This window comes from Otolemur garnettii, unplaced genomic scaffold (genome assembly GCF_000181295.1).
Source record: "Otolemur garnettii isolate 467f Iridium unplaced genomic scaffold, OtoGar3 scaffold00001, whole genome shotgun sequence".
Classification (NCBI taxonomy): domain Eukaryota; kingdom Metazoa; phylum Chordata; class Mammalia; order Primates; family Galagidae; genus Otolemur; species Otolemur garnettii.
Window position 1 is genome coordinate 52,036,636 of NW_003852396.1, and position 9,348 is coordinate 52,045,983.

Here is a 9,348-nt window from a genome sequence, read left to right on the forward strand (position 1 = left end):
GGAATGGGAAATTTCTAGCAAGACAAATTTAGAATTTTAAAGTGGGAGGTCCTGCACTGAAAACTAGGAATTTCCTGAATCAACCTTTCTCCTGTTTCTGTTTTCCTTTTGTCTATTCTCTGCAATTCTATTCCTAATTTAATTCCTAATCAACTTGCAACTAGTAATTGAACATTGGTTTATAGCTTATGAAATCATTATTACTAGTAATTCAAGCACATCAAGCTATGACTTTTCCCTTAGGTATTCTCACATGAGCCCTTTTAGGGACCTACCAATGCCATCTTTCCAAAGGCCAAAGCTAGAAGAACATTCTAGACCATGAGCTCAAGGTGTTTTTGAGCCAGACCAATGTCCCCATCCCAGGTCCTGTCTCAGAAATAGAATACAAAATGAAATAGGATAAAGCAGATCAGAGGAAAGAAAAAAATAGTAACAACAAATTAAAAATAAAATTATATAAGATGAAGAAGAAAAGGATATCTTAGTTGTTGTTTTATGTGGTAAAGGTGAAGATTGTGGAAAAATCTCTATCAGGGGAGGAAAAAAGAGAACAGTTAAAAAGAAAGAATAAAAAGGACTGAAAAACCATAGCAGAAATGGAGGAGCTCTTGCTATTAAAGAAAGTAAAAATGAAAAATAAACATACAACCAAACTAAACAAAACAAACAACAGTAACAACAAAAATAGACTAAGAAAAAACTTGGGAAAATAAGATAAAAATATATGTGTGTGTGTGTGTGTGTGTGTGTGTGTGTGTGTATAGCAATATTTTCCCTGAACACCAGGTGGTGGTGTGGTGTTAGAAGACAGAAAACACATAGGCTCATTTTGTTGTATAAGATGGAGGCTGGGAGCCGCTATCTAGTTGCTTAGGAGACCTGGTCCTGTCTTCCTGATTTATTTGCCTTCAGTCAGGGCTTGGTTGTTTCACTAGCGTGTATTCTCCAGGAGATTGGGATCTTGAAGCTCTTGCCAGATTTCTTAGGAGGTTCATCTTGACCTTCCACTCAGTGCCCCCTGACAGCAAAGAGGCTTTCTAGGGGCTGCAGGAGCTGTTCTAACAAACTAACTCCAAGTTTGGCTGCCGAAGCTCAGCAGGTACACAGAGCTGGCCATGCACTAGGACCCTGTAGACAGTTTTTCTGCAATGGTCTTCTTACAATGGCAGTGCTCTGCTAGTTGCCGAGCCAATGGGAACTCCATTCCACCTGGTAATTCAATCCTGCCGCTCTGGTACCCCCTTTGACCTGAAAAGATAGAATCAGACCCCCACTTAGATGTAATTAATTGGTAATTTATTTTACCTGCTGCAGGGACTGCTGCACTGGGTGGCAGCAGCAGCCAAGTAGGGGTGTGGGTTGCCTTTTATGGGTTTTGTGCAATGCAAGCATATTACAAAAATGAAACATGGCTGGTTAAGGGGGTTACAGCTCGGTAGTCATGGATACAGCAATGGTTACAGTAACGTAACAATAATACAGCTTTAGTTGATAATGGATACATCTCATATCATGACGGTTACAGTTATACAACAGTAATTAATCAAGTTTTTGTGAGTTTTCCACCATTGTTCATCTACAGAGAACTTGGGAGTTTTGTGAAACTTGGGACTTTTCTTCCTTGTTCTGAAGCTTTTTCTTGGCAACCCTAGGAGGAAGAAGTCTGGGAACCTGGCTGGGAAGTACGTTCATGGCCACCCTGGGGGGGAGGAGGGACTTGCCATGTTCCAGGAGTGGACTCTGAGGGGGAGGAGGGAGGAAGAGGGAAATGGGGTGGTGGGAAGCTGGTCACAACACCGCAGGGCACTGATTGAGTTTACTTGCTCACTTACACCCTTCCAAGGCAGCTTCAACAAGCCAAGTAGCCTCGGCCAGGAAGAAAAAAAACTGCAGGATAGCGCTTTCCTTCTCTAGTTCTCCCAGGGATGACTGGCTGTCCGCTCCCTACACCCAGACACTTGCCTTCTGTGCTGGTCTTCCTCAGCTTCTTACTTCCCAGTTGGGTCCTTGGGCACCTATTGCTTCACTGTGCCCCCAGTGTGGTATTTCTGGGGAGGATCTCCCCAGCCAGAAGTGGCTGGAGTCCTCTCTCCCCTAACTCACAACAAATCACTAATAAGAAGTTGTCTCTAGCCCGCCATCTTGCTCCGGTCTACACATCTATTTTTATGCTAATGCAACATACACATATTTTTGTCATCAACCTAAAGATCCTTTATAAATGAAATAAAAATAAAATACATACTCCCACTGAATCCCCAGCCCTTATTCTCTCCACTAATCACATGGCACTCTAGGTCATCTGGGGAAATGGTGATGAGAGTCAGGAAATTGAAAAACTAAGATAACTTTTCTGAGTAAAGATGGCAAATGATGCCTGGGGATTGCTGATGGGGAAGAAAGAGAATGATACAGAAACAGAGGGATAGTAAGGTATCCAGACATATGAGGAAGCCAAGGGCAGATGCTTGTATGTAAGGCCTGGCATTAACACAATTAGGAAAAACCTCTTAGAGGTTAATGAGGGTTTCATCACATATAATTTTCCTAGATTCAGCCCTGGGAATGTTTGTAAAATTTTCTCAATGGAATTGACTCCATGAAACAGGAGCCTGGCCAATATTTAGGTCATAAAAATCATTGGCATTTGACCAGGTCAAAGTGGCCAATTCACCTAAAAGGACTTAGAAGACCAGGCAGCAATAGAAGTGAGGTTGGCAAAGCAGAACCCAGGAGTAAAAGTGGAAATAGTGGCTACCAAAAAAGTGGGGGAAAGGTGCCACCAGGAGGTTGAGAGATAAGAGTAGGACTAGACAGCCAAGGAAGTGCCACTTACACGGCACTGCCAATTTAAAGAGATGATGCTATCTGGCACAGAGATGCTAACAAGAGAAAAATGGATCACTGAGTGGAGCAAATAGAGATCATTAGACAATGAAAGTATAAGAGATAAGAATATACGTAAAGATATAAGAATAAATGCCATACTGACAGTAGAAACAGACTACCTTGAACAAATGTCTGAGTGTGTCTATTTAGCAGAGGGAGGTCTATAGTCATGTTAATTTTTCAAATTATTTATTCAAGTATTTAGTATTTAGGTGGCTATATTTTAGCTATGCCTCACAGTTTTGTCTAAGAGAGAAACTATCTCATGTATCTCTCCTACCCACTTATTAATTTTTCTTGTGAATTTGGCTTTAAGTTTCATGGGATTGTTTTGTTTCATTTATCTTGCATTTGAGATTAGATACGATTATCCTTTCACGATTTTCATTACTCTTTAGAGTTTATTTCATAAGATTACTGTATCAGCACCTAACTTAACCTAATCTGTTAAAAATGATCTAACAACAGAATAGCTGAAGGGTTGAATTTTGAACTTTTTTTTTAACGGTTTGTTAAATTTTTTTTTTCTTTTTTCTTTTTTTACTGTTGGGGATTCATTGAGGGTACACAGAAGCGGGTTACATAGATTGCTTTTGTTAGATAAGGACCCTCTTATATTTGTGTCAGGTGAAGCATTAAATTCTTGAATAAATTCTCCAGGCTTTGTTTTTTACTACTGAAGATCTCTTTTGTCATCTTTCTTGAACATACACTGGTCTTGGATTTTTATTTATATGGTGGCAGATTTAAAGTTTTAAATTGAAGTTGTAACTTTGAAAATGGAGGCTCAGCACCCGTAGCTCAGTCAGTAGGGCGCTGGCCACATACACTAAGGCTGGTGGGTTCGAGCCTGGCCTAGGTCTACTAAACAACAATGACAACTGCAACCAAAAAATAGCCTAGTGTTGTTGCGGGCACCTATAGTCCCAGCTACTTGGGAGGTTGAGGCAAGAGAATCATGTAAGCCGAAGAGTTTGAGATTGCTGTGAGCTGTGATGCCACCATGCTCTACAGTGGGCAACATAGTGAGACTCTGTCTCACAAAAACAAAAAAAACCTTTGAAAATGGATTTTTCAATTTTTTTCAGTCCAAAGGGACGGTACATATAGCCCAGAAACTTAATTATCACACAATTAGCTCAATCTCCTTATTTCTATATAGATTTAGTCTTGAATAAAAAGCAAAACAAAACAAAACCCCAAAAAGCAATAATAAGAATCTTCTTTAGCTATGGAAATCTGTAAAACAGTATTAGAGACATACAGAAAGTATCAGAAATGGATGGGCCCTAATTCAAATGTAAGAACTGAGGCCCAGAAAGAAATGTAAAGTTTTATATCTAATTAAAAACTGAGACAGTGAATAGAACTCTAGTCTCCATTACAGCAGAATATTTTCAACTTTTCAGTCTCCTATGAAAAGAAATCAAGTTCTAAAATTTATGTTATCTTTAAAAATTAAATATGAATTTTGCAACATAAATATAAATCTGTGAAGAGAATTCAACACTGAATGATCAGAAAACACAGAAAACAAATAGATCCACGTGAGATATAATTAATATTACCATATATTCACATTTTAAATCTCTCTGTGAAAAAATAACCGTGCTTCATTGCAATTACTCATATCAAGGTAAGAGAGGTATTGCTCACAGTTTCTTATAATTATACTTGTAATTTTATGTGGTTTATAAATGTGTGGTACTCATGAAATAGAATATCAATTATAGTAGACTTTTTATTTATTAGATGTTTTGGAGAATCCAATTAATTTTCCTCATTAGTTCTAAAAATTAAATTCTTAAAGTTGTTTAGTTAGGTGATTAATGTCTGGATATCTAAAGACAATAATTTAACCAAAATGAAGCTATAAAATGAACCAGTTGCCGTGCAATAAATTTTGAAGTAAACAGGTTAATTATTTTAGTGAGTACTTAACAATAATAGAAGGGAAAGGATAATTAGGCCACCAAGATTGTTCAACTTTCCTAACTACTCTGGGTTCTAGTCCTGACTTCAATTTCTCCAGTGTACTAACTAATCAAATATTATTGTCTTCTTTATCTCAAAAGAGTTTTAGTAATTTCACATGCGCATTGATGAGTCCTTAACTTGGTTTCATATTGTTGTGAATTGTGCTGTAATAAACATTTGAATGCAAGTGTCTTTTTGATAAAGTAACTTCATTTCCTTTGGGTAGATTCCCAGCAGTGAGATTGTTGAATTGACTGGTGGGTCTACATTTCATACTGTTTTCAATCCAGGCTATGCTAATTTGCAGCCCAACCAGCTGTGAGTAAGTGTTCCATTTTCTCTCCTTCCATAACAGCTTCTATTGGTTGTTTTAAATGTTTTAATAGTTGACACTCTGATAAGGATAAGGTGGTATTTCATTTCTTTGCTAATTAGTAATGTTGGGTATTTTGTCATGTTTGTTGGACTCTTGTCTGTTTTCTTTTGAGAAACTTCCGTTCATATCTTTTGTCCACTTTTTCTTACCCTGTGATAAGAAAGTAGTGTCATGATCTACTTGACCTCAAAATTCATTCTAGTCTCCTTACATGAAAAGATTTGTGCACTAATTTTTGAAATATGTGTAACACAAATAAGTGACTAGTATTTCTAGAAATGATGTTCAGTGTAAACAGATAAAGTAGGCAAGCGAAATCTTTAAATAATAATAATTATTATTTATTTTCTGTTTGATTAAAAATCAATTTGGTTGTGTCTTGCTGTTTTCAACAGCAGAAGATAACAATACCAGCCAGAAACTAAAAATATAAAAGGCATTCTGGCTTTCTCCCCCATTCTCACGCCTATTATTCACGTTTAAGTTCTAGTGTATGGACCTTTAACATGTCTGGAATCTGTCAACTTGTCTTTCTGGTCTCACCACCTTTCAAGCCTATTGTAACCAGCTGAGCTTTCTGATACCAGTCATGTCTTCAGTTAACTCTTCTCTCAGCAGCAATACTCATATGTTTTCCAAAAACAAAAACCAAGTTGGGTCATGTCACTATATGTTTGCTAATAGGACATTATGTATTTGATAAAAGTAAATTCTTTGGTAATTTCATTTGAATTTCATCTTTAAATATTATGATTATAGTAGGAAAAGATTGTATTGGTAATTTTAATTTTTAATTTAATTTAAATTTTCATCCTTTTTTAAAATGCTTTTTAAAAAATATGAAATGTTTCACGAATTTGCGTGTCATCCTTGAGCAGGGACCATGCTAATCTTCTCTGTATTATTCCAATTTTAGTATATGTGCTGCTGAAGCAAGCACTAAATTTTCATTTAATCTTAAAAATTAATTTTTTTTTTTTAAGAGACAGAGTCTCAGTCTGTTGCCCTCAGTAGAGTACCATGGAGTGATATCTTACAGCAACCTCCAACTCCTGGGCTTAGGCGATTCTCTTGCCTCAGCCTCCCAAGTAGCTGGGACTATAGGCACCCGGCTATCTTTTTGTTGCAGTTTGGCCTGGGGCTGAGGTTTGAACCCGCCACGCTCGGTATATGGGGTTGGCACCCTACTCACTGAGCCACAGGCGCTACCCAAAATTAAAATTATTTGGGGTGTTGCCTGTGGCTCAGAGGAATAGGGCATCTGTCCCATATGTCAGAGGTGGGGGGTTCAAACGCAGCCCCAGCCAAAAACTGCCAAAAAAAAAAAAAAAAAGAAAAGAAAAATAATTAAAATTATTTTTTATTTTTTGTGGTTTTTATAGTTAAAACCTGTGAATATTTATGTATCTTGAACTCGCTATATTTTAATCATTTGATTAAACTTCTTTTATTGTTAGAACATAAGCCTATGCATTTGTTATTTTGTTTTAAACACTTTCTGCATTTTTGTTGGTCTTTTATCACCATTTATGATATCCACAACATCTTAATATTTATATAGACATTATTTTTCCTTTGGGTCTTATATGTGTATAGCTATGTGTGAATATGTGCGTGTACATAGTGGACCTATGCTTACAATGTTCTCCATTTAACTATTCAGGCACACAATTTATGGTTTCAGGGTTTTTTGTTTTTGTTTTGTTTTTTTGCAGTTTTTGGCTGGGGCTGGGCTTGAACCCACCACCTCCAACATATAGGGTCAGTGCCCTATTCCTTTGAGCCACAGGCGGCGCCACCCTCAGTTTTTTGGTTTTTTTTTTTTTTTTTTTTTTTTTACATTCAACAATTCTGTTTTGTTTTTTTTTTTACATTGCTGTTTTCTTCATTAATGTTACACTTAAAGTGTTAGAAAAAGTCATAGATATTTTTATTATTCCCTACCTATTTTTAACAATTTTCACTTCAGAACTTATTTCAGACAGATATAAATGGTAACTAGTAAGATTCCTATCTTTATTTTACCAGCACTTTTACAAGTGACAAAGTAAATATGGTACTCTTAGTGACCTGGAGTGTAAACAATTTTGAGTTGCTTGCATTCTTAGTTTTTTACTTAGGATTTGTGCTTCTAAATTTTTAATGGTATTGTTTCTTATTTTGTGGTTTTGTTGTCAGACTTTTGGTCAGTATTAGTGTATTTCAATGAATTTGCTGAATCATTTCTCATAATCTCAATAAGCTAAAATGCAATTGAAAATTTGCACAATACAATTTACTTTGTCTTTTATGTAGATTATTTTGTGTGAAACTGGAAGGAATCAAACTTTAGAATTTAAAGAGCAGACATAAAGGGATTCGTGATTCACTAACTCCATTTCCATAGCTTCCTTGATGAGCTTAAAGATTTGTTTACTATGGCAATTAGCAATACAGGTGAAAGTTTCAATAAATACGGACAATCTTTAAGCGGGGCTACACTGAAGGTAATAGATGTTATTATAGAAAAGGACGGTCCTTTACTCTGAGGTAAAATAGAAAGAAATCAGTTTCACATTTACTGTATAATGCTTTACAGTGACAAAAATCTTATTTCTAAATTCCTGTAGGAAAAAAACCTGAATTTTTAAGCCCAAGCCCTAGAAATAGCTATAGTTAGTAATATATTTAAAACATATAGTTGGATATCTTAGGAATACAACTGCACTACTTACTACAGCATATAGCCTTAATTTTTGCATAGTTTTGAATAGTCCATATATAACATGGGGGTTATATTCCCTTTAAAAAATTGACAGAAGTCAGCATTAAACTCTTTTGTGTTAATAATCAGTCATCATTGGGTAAATCTTTTAGTTTCAAAGAATTCTCTATGTTTTTTTTCTACAAAGTATCTTATTTCTTAATTTGGAACTTTATTTTTCTAGAAAGGTATCTATTCTTAAGTTTCTTTATAATTTCTAATAATACTACTGCTTCCCTTCTTTCTTTCTTCATAAAAGTTACCATTATAAATTATAAAGTAAGAAGATTTATCTGTCAGTATTTTCATTTTAATTTTTTATATTCATTATGTTTCAATACTAGCTTTGTAACATTCTGTTAGGTCGGCATAGGGTAAACTGGTGGCAAAGTGGCTACTAGCAGAGAGTAAGCAAACTGAAGGTAGGAACCACATTGTGGCTAGCAACCGTTCCCTGGTGGGAACATACATAATGAGGCTCCCTCCTGGCAATCTTACCTGGGGCTCATTACCATCTAATAGGCATAGCATGAGTAGAGTTTTCATGAGGCATTCTGAGAAGAGGCATGCTTAGCAAGGAAACTATTATGTAACCTATGCTGTTATATAATGTGTTATGTTATATAACCCCAACCTGTCAACCACCCCAAAGGCAGGAAATGGCAACCAATACTCTCTGGAGAAAGGTGGGACAAGCTAGTGAGCATAAAAAAGAGTGTGCTCAGACTTCAGGGTCTTTCTTCCCTCTCAGAGAATGATCCCTCTCTTCCTCTGAGATGAACTTTTGCTTGGTGATAAATGCTGTGTGTGATTGTTTTGTATCTGAGGTCATTCCACTACCTGCTCAACTCAGGACCAGCACTTATTCTTGACACTGGGAACCAGGGGACTAGGGAACATCCAGACAGACCCCAATTCTGCATGTATTTATTCTTCATATTTTAAAAAAGACTTATAATTTGGGTGCTAAAATTTATTTTATATTTTTATTTTTGAAATATCATTTACCTCCATAAATTTGCTTCTGTTAACAACCATGTCCTTCAGCTAACTTCTGTGTTCCAATTTCCATAATATCTTTCCTCTGTTCTTATATATCTTTCCTTAATGCTATCCCCTGGGCCCCCTATAACTATTTGAAGTATTTCATGAAAACTTGAAAAATTAAAGATGATGTGTATATTATAAGGTATAATATACCTTGTTCATGTCACTTGGGGTCATTCATGAGCTTCTCTCTCTTCTTCTTGTAAGACCCTACTTTCCTTGTGCTTTCTCTGTCAGCACATTGTGGACATTTGATAATAATTTGCTAATAAAAGCTATAAAATCCTCCAATTGTTTTTTGGTGAAGGTGTAT

General features: G+C 36.1%; 1 non-coding gene across 1 annotated transcript; it reads right to left on the reverse strand.

Moving 5' to 3' along the window:
- Positions 1 to 6,078: 6,078 nt before the first annotated feature.
- On the reverse strand, positions 6,079 to 6,185 carry LOC111724423. Its single transcript, XR_002772726.1, has one exon. It is a non-coding gene; the product is annotated as a U6 spliceosomal RNA (small nuclear RNA).
- Positions 6,186 to 9,348: the final 3,163 nt, after the last annotated feature.